We start from the raw sequence: 20,852 nt of genomic DNA, 5'->3' as shown, positions 1-20,852 counted from the left end.
GCAGCAGGACTCTGCGCCGGCCCACAAGTTCAAAGAGACCCAGGCTTGACTTCAGAAGGAGTGCTACGACTCACTCCCCTCCTCCTCCGACCTGAACCAGCTGGACTATTTCATTTGGTTATACGTCAAGAACATCGCCAACATGACCTTCCACGACACCAAAGACAGCCTGATTGCTGCTATCCACCGAGTATTTGCCGAGTTCCTGCCAGCGCCTGTAGAAAACGCATGCTCCCAGTTCCGAACCCGTATCAAAGCGGTGATTGAGGCTCGTCAGCTACATTGAATAGATGTCAACTCTACTACATAATAAAGTTACCTGAAATGATTTTTCAATAAAAGTTTAAAAAATAAAGTTGCATTGCTGTTTTCTAGAGCAACAAATTTTTCGTCGCAGCCTGTATAAAAACAACAAAACAGATATACGTGAATGACTATATTTCATATAAACGATGATATGATATCCTCTTCTCCTCATGTTCATTTTTTGGTGTGTATGTGTCATGCCGCTATCTATTTATATCTCTGTCCTCGTCTGCTTTCGTACATTAAACAAATATCTCTATTACCTGTTTATTGGTAAATTATACTTTTCAGTATTGTGTACCATGTATTGTCAGAAATTGTACTGTAAAATGTGACTCACACTTGTTCTCCTCCTTTCACTCCTCCCTTCTTACTCCCACTCTTCTATATTTGAAGGGTTAATTGGGCAGGAGATTTAACCGCCATTGCTGCTAGCTATTTTTGTATTAAGTTGAGTTATCGCTCGGTCGTTGAACTGTCGACATGAACTAGTGTTGCTCTCCACAATTCTCATTACAGAAAACATGAACAAGATTACTGAACTGCATTTTTTGAATTGAAATGTTAATTAACAAAAATGTCAGCAAGTGTGAAGACAGATAAACTAACAAACTACGCCCGCTAAGATGAACTTTATTTTTTTTAGTTCGTCCGTGCTGACTGATTATTATTATGATTTTTATTGATATTTGTAAAAATAGAAACAGAAAGAATGTTATCAAGGCGAAATGTATCTTTTAAGATAAAATTATTTATGCTTAAATAAAAATGTTAACTTGGTGAAAAGAATGTTAACTAACAAACTCGATACTCTATGACTGACTGGGATAGCTTCTATACATTTATATCAGATATACCTCTGCATTCCATATTTAAAAAGAATGTGTCTTCTAAAGTATCAGATCTGACGGAATGGTTAATTATAGGTATAGAATGCTTCATAATCTCCAAAATATTCCAGCAAAAACCTATCAGCCAGCCATGGTTCTCTCCAGAATGTGCTGTTGCCATGGCGCACAGAAATCATTCTTTCTATTGCTCCCAACGTAACAAGATGTACTGAGACTAGAGCCGCTTTCAGGGCTGCAAGCAACCACTGTAAAAGAGTAATAAAGAACATGAGAAAGTTGTATGCTCAGTCCGTTAAGTCCAAAGTAGGTGAGCAGCGGCTTGGTTTCCACCAATTTTCACAACTAGCAGAGACCTGACCTGAAGCGTGTGTGTTGTATCCCAATCATCATCAATGGACCTGAGGTAATCTCGTAAGCATCAGACAAATCCAAAATCTTTTCCAAGAACTTTGCAACTAACTGTACCCTATGTGATCAACTCCCACATTTTCTCCTGTGTCAGAAAACATGCTCGCGACATACAATATATATGTGTGATGTTGCCAAGCTAATAAAAAAACGTTGATTCCAGTAAAGCAGCTGGCCCTGACAGCATTCAAATTATAGTACTAAAAAAGCTTCAACCAGTTCCTATACTTACAAAGCTGCTTACGCGTTGTCTTAAGGAGAATTGTTTCCCAACACCCTGGAAAACCGCATCAGTATTCCTTTTATTTAAGAATCCACGTGATCAGTCATCAGTATGGACCAATAAGTCTCCTTTGTGTTATTAGTAAGTTACTTGAATCTGTGTTAAATAGAGAAGTAGTCAACCACCTCAGCAAAAATAACCTCTTCAGTGATATGCAATATGGTTTCCATTCTGCTAGATCTACAGCAGATGTGCTAACGGTTACCCCTGATAGGATTAGCGAATCTCTCGACAGAGGCTTCATTTCTAGGACAACTGCTCTTGACATATCAAAGGCCTTTGTCAGAGTATAGCATAAAAGTCTGTTTCACAAGATCTCCAGTTACGGTATAGCTGGAAATGTCTTCTCAATTATTAAATCATTTCTTTCTGATAGGCTCATAAAAGTAGTGGTTGATTCTTCCTGATCTAAATCAATGATCTTCCAAATCACATTCTAGTATCATTCGTAGACATCTATGCTTACGACACTACCGTCTATAGCAGCACATCAAAAGTCGTAAATGACCAAGTTCTTTCTGATTGTCACTCTTCTTATCTTAAGCACGTGGGACAATAGCAAAAGAGGTGGTTGGTTACTTTTAATGCATCCAAAACCAAGCTTCTATCTATGTCATCAACACTCTGATCTAGCATCAGAAATGAATATGCCTCCTCTTAGGAAGGTTCCATGTTTTGACAAGCTTCTGGGCTTGACCTTTACTCCCGATCTGAAATGGAACATGTACATCAAATCTGTTGCCAAGGTCACTGGGAAAATGGTGGGATCCTTCTACTGCTACATTAGATATCTCACTGCTGATGCAGTTCTCTACATAAAAGCCTGTTACGTCCAAAGATAGAGTACTGCTGCCACATCTGGGCAGAAACTGATAGAAACTTATCCTGCATTGACAGAGTTCAAAATAGACTTTGTAGCCTGGTGGGGGATGCCCTTTTCTCTTCCCTGTAACCTCTCTCCCACAGAAGAGACGTTGCAGGCCTGTATCTGCTTTATCGTTATTTCTATGGCAAGTTCTCGTCTGAGCTTCAATCTATGGTCCCCCTTGCCAAACTTTCATGAAAAACACTCATCTAACTGAAATCACTACCAATAATTTCCCCCATTCTTTATAGGTGCTTAAACCTAAATGTAAATTCCATAAACAAAGCTTCTTTCTTAGAACTGCACACCTGTTGAACTCTCTACCGTTTTCCTGCTTTCCAGCTGACTACAATTGGGTCGTCTTCAAGTCCAACGTAAACAAATTTTTGTTGAATCATCCCCTTAAGTAATCCAATTTACCCAATTTCCACTACTACTGATTAGTGTATTATCCCATTAACTACTGTACACTCATTAACTCTTATGCTCGAGTGGCTTCCGGGCCTTGATAAGTGTTGACTTCTATGTAAAAAAATAAATAAACAAAATACGTGGAAGGTGATTCATCCGATTTGTGTTTTTCGTCACGTCTAGTTAATAGCGTAACAAGATAGTTTGAAAGACACGTCAAGAGTTGGCAATAAGAGAGAAAAGTTGGCAGTCGTTAGTCAGAGGGAGAGAGACAGAGCACGAACCGTAATGGCTCAGAACAGAGGAGACCATCAGAAAATGCTGATAGTAAAAGTCTAGGACCAACGTTACAGTTTTTCAATCGGGAAACATCCAGAATAAAGTTTTAAAGAAAACCCGAAATTTGTTGATTTATTGGGACAATTTTTTTTTTTTGCAGCTCCCCGTCAACAAGACCAAAGATGGACCAAGTATGTTTCCAATTGGCCAATGTTAACCTCTCCCAAATAGAACTGGTAATTATCAATGTTTCCTAAAATTACCAGGTAAGTGTTTATGACTAGTTGCATTCCATTTCCGATGTATGAGCTCATGCGAGCCATTTCTAATCAAGTTATTATCTGTTATTATGTCTTTATCTATTATCGCCTTCGTAATTGTTTGTCTTCATACATTTAACATAGATCTGCATCACTTATGTGTTTATATAATATGTATTAATATTCGTTTTTTTTTTTTCAGGTCATTGTATGTCATTAACTGATGATGCGCTATATTGTTGCTATCTGTTTTCATATCTGACATCATATTAAAACAGAGCGTGGATGTATGTATAGCAGCAGCTGCAATAGCGAACGTATGCAAATACCGAGCCGTATGCGAGGTGATGTCACAGAATGGAAGAAGGAAAAATATAAAAACGAAAAATGTGACCCCTTGATATCAGAGGACAGAAATAGATAGACGTGGTACACACATGGCCCAAGAGCGACAGGAAAAGGCACGTCTTAAACATAATCGGACAAAGAAAGATTACCACGTGTTCGACACAGCTGAGTGTTTTTAAACACATTGGAGTACCAAAAAAAAACATTTGAAGTAGAGACACGACATTTGTTACAATATTTGTCATATAATGGGGTAGAGATTTGTTTGCTGCCCACCTCAGCAAAATGTGGCACAAGGCCGGAAAGTGGGGATCCAGCAGCCTCCTCTAAAGGAGGGGCACTCCTGCAATTGTAAAAATTGCCTGAGTAACCCCGTCGGGGCGCCTCAGGCAGTAAGCAATGAACTTACTCTACCGGAAAGCCCGGTGGCAAGGCCTGGGAGGGTGAACCTCCTGGGTATTACCCAGGTGGTGTACCTCAGTCCGTCGGGCTGAGTGTCAAGAATGGATCCTTGACGAGTACTTCTACCCTGTCTCCCTGCAGCCGAAGCCGCTAGGAGATCAAGGAGGATAATGGGGTATGATTCCGCACAGTCTATTTATAAACAATGCTGCTAGAAACTGACGAATCGAATTAATTCACGTTCTGCTACCAACCAATCAGAAACCAGAATTGCTCCATAAATATTAAACCTTTCTGTAGCAATTTCACATATTTTTTTTTTTTTTTGTCTTCACACGGAAGAATCTTTTGCTTTGTGGATTCCAACTCGAGAACTGTCTACTGCAAACCAGTCAACTGCCGGGACTTGTGTAGAACAACGAACCATCGGCAACTGTTCTGAAACTAAACATGGGTTACACTTCTAGAGCATTATTCTGGAAAGTACCTATAAATAAATATCTGTTGTTTCAACTGAAAAAAAGAGGTCAGATTCCTTCCTTCTTTGTGACCTTGTGACAGTGTCTACATGTTAATACATGTTAATACATGTTAATACATGTTAACACGTTACAGTATTTTCATACATTATTTATATTACATGTCTACTCATATTGCTGTGTATTTTTCAACCTTGCGTACCATGTAATTCTATGCTTATCAAGTTATTATCTTTTTGTTTTTGGCTCCGGTTGTTAAAATCTTGAAATTTTGTAGAGAAAAAGCTGGTGGCAGGTGTATCGATAATAGATCTAATATATTGGAAAGCACCGCAGATAGAAGAAAATATTTTTTTAAAGTTTTTCATTTTCTTCCTTTGAAGATTGTAACGCTGGGTATGGGACAGCCAAACCAGTTGCCAACATTGCCCTGTTTTTTTTATTGAAACCAAAGAACTCTTTTAGTATCCTTGTTGTTCCTTAGCACATTTATCCAGGCCAAACTTCATTCCGATGTTATGTTAAACAGTATACAATGCTAGATACTTACAAATGAGAACAATATACATAAATTATTTCGGCCAACACAAACCTTCGTCAGTGAGTTATGCATAATGTTCTTTTTTCTTTATTGTACAAACCGCACAGAGGTATTTGCTTCTCACTCTCTCGCTCTCTCTTTCCCTCTCTCTCTCTCTCTCTCTCTCTCTCTCTCTCTCTCTCTATCTATCTAAATATGTTTATAGTGAGAGAGAGAAAGACAGACAGAGACAGGGTCAGAGACAGAATGAGAGTTATATCTACTTTAATATACATTTGAACACTGTACCGAAACAAGAAAGAGAGAGAAAGAAACAGAGCGAGAAGTGAGAGAGAGAGAAAATAAAATCATCGCAACGACACAGAGAGAGAGAGAGAGAGAGAGAGAGAAAGAGAGAGAGAGAAATCATCGTAATGGACTGCCTTCATTTCATTACCGTGTGACGTTATTTGGTTTAAATAGAAAGAAAAACACGGCACTATTTCGATGTCATCGTCGTAGAGCAGTGGATATCGAGGCCTCATTGTAATCTACAGGTTTCATGTTTGCTCCCATGTAACGGATTGTTTTTTTTGTTGTTTTTTTTTTTTGTTTAAAGTTTTAACATATAAACAAGGTTATGCCTTGCGATAAATACATATAACATTTTGTGTTTTGTTCTCCATTCTTCTCAGTTTTTTTATTATCGAATTCAAACAGTTTTATTGGGTTGTTTCCTCTTTTTATTTGTTTATTTTTTTAGCATCGAAATGAAACGAAAAACCTTGATTTGTTTTGGGGTTTATTATTATTTTTTTATTTTGGTTATATTTATTTTATTTTGTTTTTGTTTTTTGTTACAATGATAAGTGAAATGATTGAAACCAAATACTGCCGTAATTAATAAAAAATAAATAAATGATAAATACATGAAAGAATTTTCGTTTCATTACCTTAGGATAGGATTTCATGTTTTCGTTCTTATATAAATTTCTGCTTCTTAGTAAAACTTTGAGACAAACAAAGGTTGGTAAGTAACCAGTCAACATTACCACAGCTTCAACAACTAACTGGATGTTTTTTGTTGTTGTTTTTTTTTTGTTGTTTTTGTGTGCTTTTCACCTCTCTTCACCAGGGCTGCCTACTGCGTCTAATTTTTTTCCTTTTTCTCCTCGCTGGCTGGGAGTTGCTCATTACTCTTACTACACCACCTCTCTCCACCTGTTCTTGACATTCCAAGAGCCATTCTTACTGTGAGGAGTTGGGAGTGTTTATTCCAAAAGCCGTTCGTAGCATGAAAATTGAGTGTTGGGCCGCAGCAGCAAAAACAACTGTACTTTAATTTTTTTCGAGGTGGGGCACGCTTCCACCGGGCAACGCCGGTTAGCGAGTACTGCTAGCGTAAAATAATATGAAAGTGCTTTAAATTATTTATCATATACACATATCGTGAATATTCCATGACATGGGAGTTAATTTTTCCATCAAAATATTAGATTAAATGATTTAATAAAAGACTATTGAATGCGGGAACTAAAGAATAAGATGAGATCGAGTAAAGCTTTTCTGGTTTCGTGTAAAATAATTAAAATTAAGTAAAAATTAAGCAGTTCGTTCCGACAGAAACATGTATTTAAGAAATTATTTATTTGCATTTTTACATGTAAGATAAATCGAAAAATCACAAAGATATCACCTCAAGCAATATCACTTCTCACTGCAATTCGCTTTTTTAGCCAAAGGCGAAAGAATAAATAATAACGAACGAAAAACTAGAAGTAGTATTCGAATATTGCTTTCATCGGAATTATATAAGAAGCTTTTCCGTCCTTTTCCCACTTATTTTCAGAAACAAAGAATTTGATTTCACGCATGCTCAAGAGATTCACAGAAAAAGATTTAATTCCTTTTGTTTGAAATTTCTTTTTTTAGAAATCGATAAACTATGAAATGGAATCTTCTTAGAAAATATGCAGAGCATTGAAAAATGCTTTTTCTTTTTAACTGATTGCTTTCTTTCCCGATTTCATATTTTTGAATATTTATAAAGAATAATGTCACTTGTGGCAGTGACCTATCCTTTCACAGATACTTAAAGATGAACAAGGCGTAATCTATAGAATAGATTTTTAAAAAAGAAAATCACAGTCGGAGACAATTTAAAGGCATTCCTAACAGGAGCATATGCAGCTACTTGTCAGAAACATATGACGGAACCAATAAAGTTCCCACAAATTATTAATAGACAAGAGGGCACGATTAGCAGAGCTTAACTTCATGAAATTTTTACGCTCGGATTACTGTTGTTATTATTAATATTGTTAAGGTACATTTCCCCCTATTACTCCACCACGCCAATCATCCATATCCAAAAATCTATTTTTGTCCTGTTAGACACCTCCAAAGAACTTGCTACCCTATCTCTCTACCTTTGCTTTATAAAAAAGAAAACATAGAAATATTGCGACATATTACCTAGCATATAGTATACTTTGAAATTCAGTATTATAGCCTTATTACTCACTCAGACCCACCCCTTTCGCCTTAAATCACCACCATAATATCCCTCCCAAAAGTATACACTAATGCATAGTGTTGTTGTCATCTCGCTTGCATCTGTAAAAAAATGCCTCTCCATAGATAACATACACCTTACACGGCGTTAAAATAGAACCACCACACATTCAGTTAAGCCCCAACTTAAACCCTAAAGCATATACTACATACATTTAAGACTAGGATAAAGACTCTATAAACTTTTCTGCATTACACTATATATAATACGCTCCTCCTTTATTTAGAATTCGACCCCCAACATCATCTATAATTTTAATTTGTTTTGATCTATTTCGTTCCTAATGAATCCAAAGCTAGACGCCGCATCCCCACTATGTTACCCATCATCTTCTCTACTCTTCTGATGAGAAGCATTAGACTTCGAAATGCCTTGGCATAAAGAGTCCCTTCTATCCCCCAACTAATCGATTGTATTTCCTTATTGAATAAATGAACCAATCTATATCCACCAATATAAAGTTCTGTGATTTTATTTCCCACTCCTATTGTTTTCATATATAAGCTCCAATGATACTTGTTAAGCTTTATAATATCCAGAAAAGTCTCTTCTCATAGAATTGAGCTCTCTCTTTTCCTCTAACGTTTTAAGCTATATATATATATATATATATATATATATATATATATATATATATATATATATATATATATATACTAGTGATGGGACGATTCCAAAATTTTTCCCGATTCCGATACAATTATCGATTCCTTTCAAAATTTCCGATTCCGATCCGATTCCCGATTCCGATCCGATTCCCGATTCCGATCCGATTCCCGATTCCGATTCCGATTCTTTTAAAATTTATACACATTTAATTAGAGATTTGTTTTGTTTTTGTTTTGTTTCTTTCGCAAATTTTCAAATTATTACATAAAACCCTGAGTAATGTCCGCGTATATTTTTTCTCAAATGTTTGCTCTGTAATGGATTTAAATTATAAGACAACAAAACATTTATTTTGATTTTAAAACAAAGCTATAATGTATCAGTTCGTATTTACTGTATAATATGCTACTTACATAAATAGTTAAATAGTTGAAAATATTCGAAGATTGGTAGGCAAAATAAGAAAACGATGTAAGACAACATATTTAACAACGCCACTTCTCATTGTTACGAACGAATTTCTAAATAATGTTACTATTTAGAAAAACATTTTTAACGTGAGATTGCGTCAGCTTTCTGTGGCTTCTCTCTATGAATGAACTAAAATTTTATTTTAATTATAAAAATTTGGTAGGTTATTAAATTGATTTACTTTGCTATAAAAAACAAAACAAAAACAAAACGAAGTGCAAATGGTGATGATGATGATGATGACGACGACGACAGCAACAACAACGACGACTTTGTAGATTAACACGCAGCTAAATCCCTATTCCAAAATGAAATATTACTTTTATAGATTACGTGTTAGAACATTTTTTTAATTGACAGGAAGAAAAGCGATCATGGTACTTGTGCAGTTTACGTCCCTCATTAAAAAAACGAAAATTTCAAAAAACAATTATATTCTACGTACCCGTTATGGAATGAAGTTCTCCTAAAAAATCACTTAATTTCATCAAGTAGTTTGGTTTTTACAGCTTGTTTTCAATCTCGGGAACATGAAATTTCTGTAATAAATCGCTTAATTGATATCGAAGCGAAGTAATCCATTACATTTCGACCAAAATCAATGCTAATGGCGTAGTTTGGATTGACTGTTTCAAATGCCTCGAATGAATACTTTTAGTGATAAAAACAAAACTACTTGATGAAATTACGTGAATTTTTTATGAGAACTTCATTCCATAACGGATATGTAGAATATAATTGCTATTTTGTTTGTTTTTTTAATTTTCGTTTTTTTAATGGGGGTCGTAAACTGCACAAGTACCGCGATAATTTTAGAATTTACAGTGTGAGATCAGTTTCAAATATAAATGTAACGTAAAATGATCATCGTTTCTGGCCACCCTAATTCTTTATGGATGTTAACTAAATTGTTTCCCACTAAATTAAGTTTGATTTGCAACGTTGTAAAACCATGTGTAATCGCTTAAAAAGTAGACACCCCCTCGCACATAATTTAAAATTGGTAACACACTACAATATTTTGGAAAAGAAGTTCATTTTACGTTAAATTTATTTGTGAAATTTACCCTCTATTTTAAATTCCTAATCGTTTTATATTTATTTATTTTTTTATAATCATGAGTGTTTATAGGCAATGTTTATATTTCATTTTTAAATAGTTACGTGTAAAACGGTACGAAGATGTAAATAATGTATTCTCGTGAAATTATCGGTGTTTCTTATTCCGTTTTCATTTTTCGCCCATCGCAATTATAACTTTTTGTTGCGAAAAGAAAAGTTCGATTCTCCATTTTATAAACGACACAGCCCTTTCCTACTACTAACGCTAAGTCTGTGATAATACAAAAAATAAAGAGTTGGATTCCCTATATTAAAAACCGACCTTGTGTCTAACACTACCTTCGGATATGGGGCGTCAAGTAAATAGAATCACATGTAAACTAACTCACACACCCCAGACAAAATAAGATTCTACATTTTTAGGCGATTACGTGAACATATTAAAAAAAAAAAAAAAAAACAGCTAATTTAAAATTTAGAGAGTGGGATTAGTTTAGTATATGTATTTAAAGTAAAATCGTCTTCATTTTCAGGCCATTATAAATTATTATGATTGTTCATTAAATTCTTTTACAACTCACGCTAAGTTAAACTGGTAAGTTCATAAAACCCCTAAATTATCACTTAAAAAGTAACCTCCCACATACACAAACGCACAGAACTTACATATTATAGCAATCTTTGGTTAACTGTCCTTAAAAGTTAGAATTACTTGGATATGGAAGCTCATTTTCTGTTAAATTTACATGTAAAACAGACACTATAAATTCTTATATTTATATTTTTTTTTTTGCCTTCCACTCTGGTGGATGATTTTTCAGAATAAGAAAGGAAGAAAAGGGGGGGGCGAAATAAATGAATACACACCGAATAAATGTTACGGAAAACAAGCGAAGCTACATTTTCAACTAACTGGATAATTTTTTCTTTTCTTTTTATGCACTTTAACTTATTTTAAAATGTTTTTGTTTAACTTAAAATAATGGTAGTGTAAAGCCTATTGAGTTAAAACAAAATAAAAATGGTGATATTATTTAAGCCATATTTGAGCCTCGATAATAGCTCAAAAATCATAAATCAAAGTACTGATAGAAACTCAAGGAATGTCACTATGTTCACCCGATTTCATGTGAAAACAAGAAAAAAGGCCAACATACGACTTTTAACTATCGATAATAACGCAAAAATTAAAAATTAAACAATATACTAGTAGAAACCCACACAATAAATGTTACCAAAGGCAAGATGAGTTACACTTCTACCTAACAAAAGAATATATTTAACTTTTACAAAAAAAAAACAAAAAAAACAATTCGAACTTTTGCATCACATTAAAATAAATATTAAACAAAAATTAAGTAAAAATATGCTGGTAAATTTTCAAATCATGAAACACATTTTGAATATCTTTAAAATAGTTATTTAAAAATACACTTACATTTTATGCTGCCAAATTGTCGAAGCCAAACGATATCAAAGATGTTAATTACCCCCAAATACTTTCAGTTAGTGGTCCAGGTTTTTATTGTCTTATATAGGGGAGTGAGATTAGTCGACTCTAGACGGCATTGGCGCCGCCGTAGGAATCCCTAAGTATAAACATAAATGATACCGGCAGAATCAAAGAAAATCACACGGAAGCATGACATTTCACGAGTTCATTTCAAATACAATTAAAGACCAATCTTTTTCACACCTTTCGCCATTCCTTGTCATATTTGCCAATGGCGAGTAAGGAAGCGGACAAAAACCTAACCGGACAAAATCCAACACTATTATATTCTACTTTTCATTTGATTAGCAATAATGTTTGATATTCTTTTTCTTGACAAAATATTTCTTTAAATCTAAACAATTTTTTCAATACCTTGCAATTAAACTGCATTCTTCTAAAGGTTATCTAGCGAATTTTCGCAAAGTTTCAAATTTCATTTTGTTTATTTTACGCAGATAAAATAAATTTAGATCTTCTTTTAATGTTATCATGATCTATAGAGGTTAGTTTTATTAATAGTTTAAAAGGAATAAATATTTATCAACGGTATCAGCAACGAAAATTTAACATAAAATATTAACAGAATCGGTTTTGGAATCGGAAATTAGGCACAAATTTTTCCGGTTCCGATACCCCAAAAACTACCGATTTTCCGATTCCCGATTCCGATTCCGGTTAATCGGTACAGCACAGCATTAATATATACATGTGTATGTATATATATATATATATATATATATATATATATATATATATATATATATGATGAAAATAATGGAAATAGTATTCCGACAAAATAGAGAAAATAAAAAGGAATAAACCGTATTGTGTTCATCAATGTTTCGTCTTTATTTCGAGACTTCCTCTGGATGAATGAGATTAAGAAACCAAAAAATATACCAGTACAAAATATTTGAAAATGTTTCACGTGCACAGTGTGACGCAGTTCTATTATAAACTTATATTTGAATTTCAACAGATATATCTTTTTCCCAATAAGAATATAAACTTGCGTTCATAGTTTTAAAACTATATTAACGACTATATGACGTCACTAAAATTTCCTTCTCTTTAACAGCGCCAGCCACCCCCTTCTTTTTGAATTTCCAGCATCAATTTTCCGTTTCTCTGAAATAGAACATGCATAGGCGTTCTGACAAAATTTATGCAACGAAAGACACCCTTATTATAACTGATTTAACCAGCATCCTCTTCCTTAAAAAGAAAACTATGCGTGTCTAGATGCTTAAGTTTATTACAAAGTTCTCCAAAGTTTTGGGAGGTTTTTTTTTTCCATTTTCTTTCTACTTTTTTCTATTCGGTTTTTATTTTCATCAAATGACTGGCCTCGAGTAAGACTAGAGGCTTATTGGCGATGATATCTTTTAAGACTGAAACAGTAAATTTATTGTAGCGACTTATGGCAATTTTGTTTACCTAAATTAAATAAAATAATATATATTTATATGTATACGAGATGCCTTCAATAAGTTTATAGACTTTTTCGTCTGGGTATCTTTATTGATAGTACGCGCATAAAATTCTAGTCAACTTTGAAGTAATCTCCTCTGGCTACATAATGCACTTGTTGTACCGTTCCAATCACTTCTAGAAGTCCTCTTGTGTGAGCTTGTCAATGACCGTCACCACAGCCTCTTTTATCTCCTCAAATGTCTCATGACGACAGCCTCTAAGGTTTTCCTTGAGCTTAGGGAATAGCCAAACGTCACAGAGAGCAAAATCTGAACTATAGAGAGGACGAGGAATTGTCTTGAAGCCCAGCTTTTTCAAATAGTTTGTGGCAAGAATGAAGTTGCATTCGTACAAATCTTCCATATTTTTAGCTCTTCACAAATAATTGTGTGTACAGTTTCCATACTAACACGATAGTCCTTATTCATGAAATTCTTTATTTGGACAATCAACTCTGGTGTTCTGACTTCCTTACTCCCCCCACGCCTCTCATCATCCCTCACATACTCTGTGCCTTCCATGGATCTCTTATGCCACTCAAAAATTGATGTTCAATTCATGCAAGATAGTCCAAAAGCAGTCTGAAGCATCCCTTACGTTCCTGTAGCATTTTTTTTAGCTTAAAACAGAATTTTATCGCATATCGTTCTTCTAAAGTGTCCTCACATCCATATTGTACTTTTGTGTGACAGCTGTGACAATCCGGCTTTAGTAGAGTGTATTCCAATTCTTGCTGTAGCTGTACATTTGAACCTGATATCATAAAAATTGGTCAGCCATCTTATAAGATGGAAAGCAATAACATACTGATTTTGAAGAGTCTCTCTCTTTCTCTCTCTCTCTCCCTCTCTCTCTCTCTCTCTCTCTCTATATATATATATATATATATATATATATATATAATATATATATATATATATCGATCGCTAGATTCAGCCACTCTGATGAATTGTAGACGACGAAACACGTGTCAGTGGATAATTATATTTTAAAAATATTTAAATTATATGTTAAAAATTATATTTTTAAAATTATATATATATATATATATATATATATATATATATATATATATATATATATATATATATATATATATATATATATACCATATTTTTTTAATTCGCTGGCCATTTATTATGAGATAAGCTTATTTACTGATTTCAAAATTCATGGACTTGCCCAAAGGCAATAAATAAAGTTACATTTAAATATTGTTGGCCGTTGCCCTGAGCTATTCAGTTGGCAACGTGTTGCGATCGATGACACATGATAGTCAACATTTAGTCTGACAGAAATTCTGTCATTTCAATGGGCTAGGTCCAGGAGGTCCATTCCCCCAGGTCTTGTTTCCCTAACACACACATACGTATATATATATATATATATATATATATATATATATATATATATATATTTTAGTCATCGACATACAGTCCTGTTTCGTTGTTTCACAACTCCTCAGTGCCGCTAGACTAACACCTATTCCGAGGATCGAACCTAGAACCGTCGTGATGACAGTCGGCAGTTCTACCCCATGACTACGGAAGCGGTGGCCGCAACTAATCTGTCCGAACGTCTATTTAAATAAACATCTGTCCGCCACTCGTAAAGTGCTCAAACGTTTGTTTGTAAACAAACCGCGAGCTTCGCATTTTTTCAGCTAAATTAAGTAGCGAGTATATATATATATATATATATATATATATATATATATATATAAAAATGTAAAGTTGGTTCGTTCTAAACGAATAAAACCATATTTCTAAGTTACCAATTTATTTGAAATTTTCAGACAACCCATCTTTAGAGTCGAGGTATGTTTTTATGTTATTGAAATAAATTTACCTCACGAATTATTAAAATATTAAATAAAATAAATATATTTTTTTAATCGTTACTGCGAATCTGTTCTGTTGATAAAACTGAACTTCCGGTTCAATTCATTTCACAGCCACGAATTAACGAAAGATTTCATTTTCTGTTAACTTGATAAGTAAAAAAAAACAAAAAAAACTTACTCATCCAGAGAGTGATCCGTGCTGAAATAATAATGTTATTATTTTACAAGCCATTCTTAACATGGGGAAGGGAGGGTGTTTTGTACCTATTCTGTACTTTAACCTTACAATTGAATAAAAAAATATCATAAAACTTTAATTAAACGTGGAAAACGATTTTAAAAAATAGCGCGGATCACTCTCTGCATTAGCACACACACACAAAAAATAATAATCCCATATTTTAAAAATTTAAATTCATTTATGTACTTGCCAATTTTTTAAATTTTATTTATGTTAAGGCTTTTCACTCATGAAACATTACGTTTTAATTGTTTCGTTTATTTTCACGGTATTGTTTACATAAAAAAGTTTGTTTTAACTTTTTCTAAACTGTTTCATTTTTACGACATGCCTCAACGTATTATAAACACCCTAACCCCCCCCATGTTAAAAAAGGCCCTTCCATAAACCTCGAAAGCCGTTCTTAACATGGGGAAGTCAGGGTGTTTATAATATGCTGGAGCGAGTCGTAAAATTAACGAAGTTGCTATCTATTATTTATTGCAAAAATTGCTTGAAATGTATTTATTTGACAAAAAAATTACATTTTGGTACTCCTTGGGCGTTGAGTTCCATGGCGAGCAGTAGAAAAAGATAATAGTCGCTCCCTTAGTCTCCCACCTCACCCGGCACGTAACATATTTTATTTACTGACGTTACCGTAACTAAACGATTATTTGTCACATTTACAAACATTTATTTATTTTGAAAAAAGTTTTACTTTTTATGAATATTAAAAGAAAAATGGGTACTCATGCAGAGAGTGATCCATGCTGAAATAATAACGTTATTATTTAAAAAGACATTCTTAACATGGGGAGGGGATGGTGTTTTGTACCTATTCTGTACTTTAACCTTGCAATTGAATAATAAAAAAAAACACGATTTAAAAAATAGCGCGGATCACTCTCTGCATTAGCACCGAAAAATGTTACTAAACATTTATTAATAATTTCTCACTTTTACAAACATTTGATTTTAAATTTCTTTTTAAATGACGACTTTTATCGACTTTTTTTTTTTAAATATCCCCCCCAAATGGTGTTTATTCCGAAATCCGTTGTTAACATGGAGAGGTTGAGGGTGTTTATTCTGAAAGCCGTTCTTAACATTTGTGGAGGTGGACCTAATGTAAAAAAAATTAATTAATTAAAAAAAAAATCATTTACTGATAACTTCTCACTTTTACAAATATTTTCTAATTTACATGCGCGGATAAACAAATTGTTGAATAGTGCGAAAACAAAACATTTAGGTCCACCTCCACAATTTTCTTTTTTAAATGACGACTTTTATTGATAAATAAATTTACTTCTCCGCAACTTTTATTGATAAATAAATCTACTTCTCTGCTACGGGCACTGAACTCCTCCTTTTTTTTTTAATAGTATTTTCGGGTGGGTATGCTGACAACAAATATCAGTTAAATTTTGCAAATAGCCCCCCCCCCCTCCAAAAGTGGTGTTTATTCCGGAAGCTGTTCTTAAGATGAGGAAGTTGGGGGGGGTGATTATAAGGTGGACCTAATCTAAAAAAAAAAACAAGTTTTTTATGCGCACATAAGCAACTATTTTTTATTAACTTTTTCTTTTTTTACTTTTTTATTTAAAAATTAGTAAATTTCAATGAATAGAATAATAAATCATTTATCATTTATATGTGTTTTTGGTTTTGTGTTGAATGAAACTATTTTTTTCATTACAACAATAATGAAACAATTTAAATCTTACGGCATGCGTTTAAGGGTTACGAAATTATCAATAAATTGTTTAGTTACTAAGCCAACAGTAAATAAAAAATGTTACGTGCGCATGAATTAGCCTTGACTAGGGGGGGCTAAGGGAGCGACCATTAAATAATTATGCTGGTCGCCATGGAACTCAACGCCCAAGGAGTACCTAAAGCGGCACTTATGCACTTATGTTACCGTGCTATTTTTTAAAAATAGTATTTTCCTGTTAAATTCAAATTTTACAATATGTTTTTCTTTTATTAATTTGTTAAGTGAAAGTACAGATAACCCGGTCGGTTTCTAATGCGAGGAAAATCTACCCCCCCCCAAAAAAAAAGGGGGTACTCTGGATAATAACAAATCATTAAAATTGCCTCAGTTTCGAAAGATTTCTTCTCTACTGAACGAGGAAAAAAACGGTGAAGTGTAGTTCACCTTCTGTTTCTCTCCCCCTCTCTCAATACCTCTCTCTATCCATCTCTCCCTTTCCCTCTCTCAATCTATCTTTCTCTCTATATCACCCTCTCCATCTCTCTTTGAGCCCCTTTCTCTCTCTAACTCCCTCTATCTCTCTCCTTTCCTCTGTTTCACCCCTCTCTGTTTCTAACTCTCCCCCTCTCTCTCTGTTTATCAATCAATCCCTTTATCTCTCTATCTCCTTCTCTATTTTCCTCTCACTGTCTCTTTTCTATCTATATATCTTCCTCTCTATCTGTCCATCTCTAATCCCTCATCCTATTTTAGTGTCCTAAATTAATTATAGTGAATAAGGCATTGTCAAAACATGGATAAATCCTATTTTAGTCACCTAATTTACTGACTGTGAGAATTGAAGTTATTTGGAAATTACTGCTACCTTGAACAACACCAGAAGTAACTGGTAAAACCTTTCTAATTAAATTGATTTTGGCAGCCATTTGGTAACAAAATGACATAGCCTTAGCCCTTGCTGCATGAGGAATACCTGCGACCTTGCTGGCAAGTAGAAGAATTATTTATTCTACTTTAAAACATTCAATTTTTCAAAAATCTCATGTTCGACATCTCCAAAACATCCAATATGGGGAAAAATATTGCAAAAATGCAAACTTATTGTTTAGGATGAATGCACAATGGTACGCAAAAAATCACTTGAGGCTCTTGGTCGATCCTTGCGAGATTTGCGTGGCAATGTCAGACCATTTGGGAATGCATTAATATTGCTTGCAGGAGATTTCAGACAAATGTTACCTGTTATTCTTCAATCAACACCAGAAGATGAAATAAATGCTTGCCTCAAATACTCTACTTTTTTGTTCCATGTGAAGACATTAAACTTAACTCAAAATATGCATATCCAGTTGCAGACTGTTCGATCCGCACAAAAACTTTTGCATCACTTGTGGGAAATTGGGTACGAAAAAGTGCCAGATGATCAGAGTTAAGTGCAAAATTCTTTGACTTTTAACTTCTGTAATTTCTGTAATTTTATTTCATTAACCCTTATCCTTGAGTGGCCTCTGGGCCTTGATAATGTGGTGATGCCTTTGTAAAAAAAAAAAAAAAAATTTCATCAAAAGAATAGTTAGTTTAAAAGGTTTTTTGCAGATATTCAAATTATAAGAATTCCATTTGACTGAGTAAATGAGCTATTCTTGCAGGTCAATACAAAGATTCCCATGAACTTAACGCTATAATTAAATGTAAAATTCCAAGTGAGGTAGTCAAATACAAATCCATCGACACTGTTGTGAAAGCAGATAAAGTGGTTAATTATCCAACAGTTATATTTGCCAGGGATGCCACCGCATGTATTGCAACTGAAATTTGGTGTACTAATTATCATGTTGTGAAATATAAACCAATCCAAGCTTCGCAATGGCACATAGCTTGCAGTAAAAAAAAAATTAACAAACAATATCATAGAAACAACAATCTTAACAGGACCTTTCACAGATGAATATATCTTCATTCCATGCATTCCTATGATTCCACCGGATACATCATTACACTTTAGCAAATTGCACTTTCCAATTTTATTGTCATTTGCAATAACCATCAACAAAGCACAGGGAACAATCTTTACAGTTGTGGGCCTTACAGTTACACACTGACTGCTTTGTCACATGGACAATTTATGTTACATATTCAAGAGTCACCAAACAGGAAAATCTCTATATCAGCTAAGAAAATGGAACAACAAAAACTGTGTACCCATGCAAAATGGAAATTTAAACCTATAAGAAACATGCTTTTTCTCATTTTGGAACTTTTTCCATTAAGCCAATTTGAGCCACAGCAACGCGTGGCAGGGTACAGCTAGTATATATATATATATATATATATATATATATATATATATATATATATATATATATAACATGTTTAAATCTAAACATTGTCAACAGCTATAAGTGGCAGTTGTTCCATAAGGTGCCCGGAAAACTCGTCTCTGAAAAACTCGTCTCCGGAGAACTCGACCTCGGAAAACTCGTCCCATTTCGCTAGGTAGGAAAACTGGTCCCTTATTGAATAAATATCGATTGAAAACACATTTGATCATCGTTTTTGAAGGAGATATTGTTTTTTTTAAAATAGACTATAACCCCCCATAATATTTTTTTTTAAATATTTTTACTTGTTTAATGTTTTTTTTTAAATAAAATCGATTTTCTGAGTGTTCGTTTTCTACCTAACTGGCTAAGTTCTTAGTGGTTTCACTTATTTTAAAGCGTTTATTATGTTCATACAAAGTTAATTACAAATTTTTTTGTTTTTATTTTAACGATGTTTTTTGGAGTCATAAAAACAATAATAAAAAACAAAACCAAAAAATTAAAAAACAGGGAGCGATTCGATTCTTCGTTACTTTTCTGTTTTGTTTTGTTTTAAGGATGATAGTTTTTTTGTTATGTTTTTATTTTCTCTCATACCAAATGCACTCATGCGTTATTTAAAATTATGACTTTATCAATTATCAACATTTATTGTCGTCCTGTCAAATTTTGCAAAAATTAACTAATAAATTAAAAGTGAAATATTTTTTTGGCGCGAGAGATGCTATGTGCCATCTCTCGTCAACTTCAATTTTTTAAATTTTTACTTCAAAATTCTAAAATCAATCATTAAGAGAAAAAGTAAATTATTGATCAATTTTATTGAAAACTCCGCTATTGTTTATCAAGAATTTTTTTAATTTCATTTTTTGTTGATTGTTTTTCGGAGGGAGATATAGTTTTTACCCACCCCCTCTAAATTATATTTTTAAAAAATATTAAAATTTATTATTTTCTTTTTAAAACCAAATCTCCCTCAGTAATTTCTTTAATTTTCTATTTTTTAGCGATTATCAAGACCCCTAAGATGTGATATACCGGATATTATTTCTCGTTCTCACCTAACACTCGACATGTTTTTTGTTTGTTTTCTGTGGGTTTTTTTTTCTTTACCGAATAAACGATTCCAAATAAATTAAACAACATAGTCGGCGAGGTAGAAAAATCGATTTTACCCTTTTATAAACAACAGTAAATAAATAAATTCTTTTTATATTAATATAAAAAAATAATATGCGGTCTCGTTTATAAACATAATAAACGCTTTAAAATAAGTGAAACCACTAAGAACTTAGCCAGTAAGGTAGAAAACGGACACTTAGAAAATCGATTTTATTTAAAAAAAAAAAAAAGAAAAATTAAACAAGTAAAAATATTTTTAAAAAATATTAGGTGGGGGCTATAGTCTATTTTAAAAACCAATATCTCCTTCAAAAACGATCATAGAATGTGTTTTTAATCGATATTTATTCAATAAGGGACTAGTTTTCCTACCTAGCGAAAGGGGACGAGTTTTCCGGGGTGGAGTTTTCCGGAGACGAGTTTTCCCGGGACGAGTTTTCCTAAATTCTGCTCTTGTCTAGTCAGCTATGACTGGGTAAAAGTCCTCATTAATTCGTAATTGTATTTAAGTATCTCCCGTACA

The 20,852-nt window shown here is 33.5% G+C and overlaps 1 protein-coding gene across 3 annotated transcripts in view; it reads right to left on the bottom strand.

Moving 5' to 3' along the window:
• The window catches only part of LOC145283515 (endoplasmic reticulum-Golgi intermediate compartment protein 1-like), a 346,880-nt gene that overhangs the window by 127,972 nt on the left and 198,056 nt on the right, over nucleotides 1-20,852 (bottom strand). The window lies entirely within an intron of this gene.

The sequence above is a fragment of the Euprymna scolopes genome, chromosome 8, assembly GCF_053919585.1.
Source record: "Euprymna scolopes isolate OS-2025 chromosome 8, ASM5391958v1, whole genome shotgun sequence".
Taxonomy (NCBI): Eukaryota; Metazoa; Mollusca; class Cephalopoda; order Sepiida; family Sepiolidae; genus Euprymna; species Euprymna scolopes.
Note: the sequence above shows the minus strand (reverse complement) of the source record. Positions and strands in the feature narration are given on the sequence as shown.